Source organism: Scyliorhinus canicula, unplaced genomic scaffold (genome assembly GCF_902713615.1).
Source record: "Scyliorhinus canicula unplaced genomic scaffold, sScyCan1.1, whole genome shotgun sequence".
Lineage (NCBI taxonomy): Eukaryota > Metazoa > Chordata > Chondrichthyes > Carcharhiniformes > Scyliorhinidae > Scyliorhinus > Scyliorhinus canicula.
The window spans coordinates 388,847-389,823 of NW_024055512.1; positions in this window are offsets into that span (position 1 = coordinate 388,847).

Below are 977 nucleotides of genomic sequence, written 5' to 3' on the forward strand. Positions count from 1 at the left end.
ATGCACACACCACGCACGTGTATACACACACTCCACGTCACATGTCCACACACACCCCACGACACATGTCCCTCTCACACACAGTCAAAAAGATGTGCACATGCACAAATCAATATCACACAGACATTTCCGTGCAACTTCCTGCCACAGGAACAGACAAGTCACAACGCACCCCACGCCCCCCACACACACTTACTGATATGCACATCTGGTCTGCATGTGTCAATACATTCGATCCTGTCTTGTGCACATGTGTGTTTGTGTGTATTATGCTTTCTATGATTTTTTTTGCGGACGTGATGATGAGTCTGTTTGTGTTGGTGTTTCATATCGATCGTTCAGACTTGTGCACTTGTGTGTTTGATTTTTAAGTTTTGTGTTTGTGTGAGAGTGCATATTTGATTTGTCTGCATTTATGTATGTGACTGTGTGTAAATAAATTATTTAAATACATTGGACTGCACGGTAGCACATGGTTTGCACAGTTACGTCACTGCTCCAGGGTCCGAGGTTCGATCCTCATCTTGGGTTACTGTTTGGGCGGAGGCTGCACGTTCTCCCCATGTTTTCGTGGGTTTCCTCCTGGTGCTCCACTTTCCTCCCACGTCCAAAAATGTGCACATTGGTGAATTAGCCTAGCTAAATTGTCTTTAGCGTCCAAAAAAGGATATGTCGAGTTCCTGGGTTACGGGAATGTGGTGGAGGTGTGCGTTTGGGTGAGGTGCTCTTTCCACGGGCCAGTGCAAACTCGATGGAACGAGTGGCCTGCTTCTGCACTGTAAATTCTGTGAGTCTGTGTCATGAATTATTCCCCAGCATGAAGTGTCAATATTAAAAACCTAAGCACTGGAAAGGTGGCACACGTTTTCACAGGAAACCTATGATATCGATGTCAGTGAAGAAGTCGGAAAAGAAATTGTGACAGATGCTGCCCCGACTTTCTTTCAGTTTCAATTATCTCAGTATGTCACAGGTTT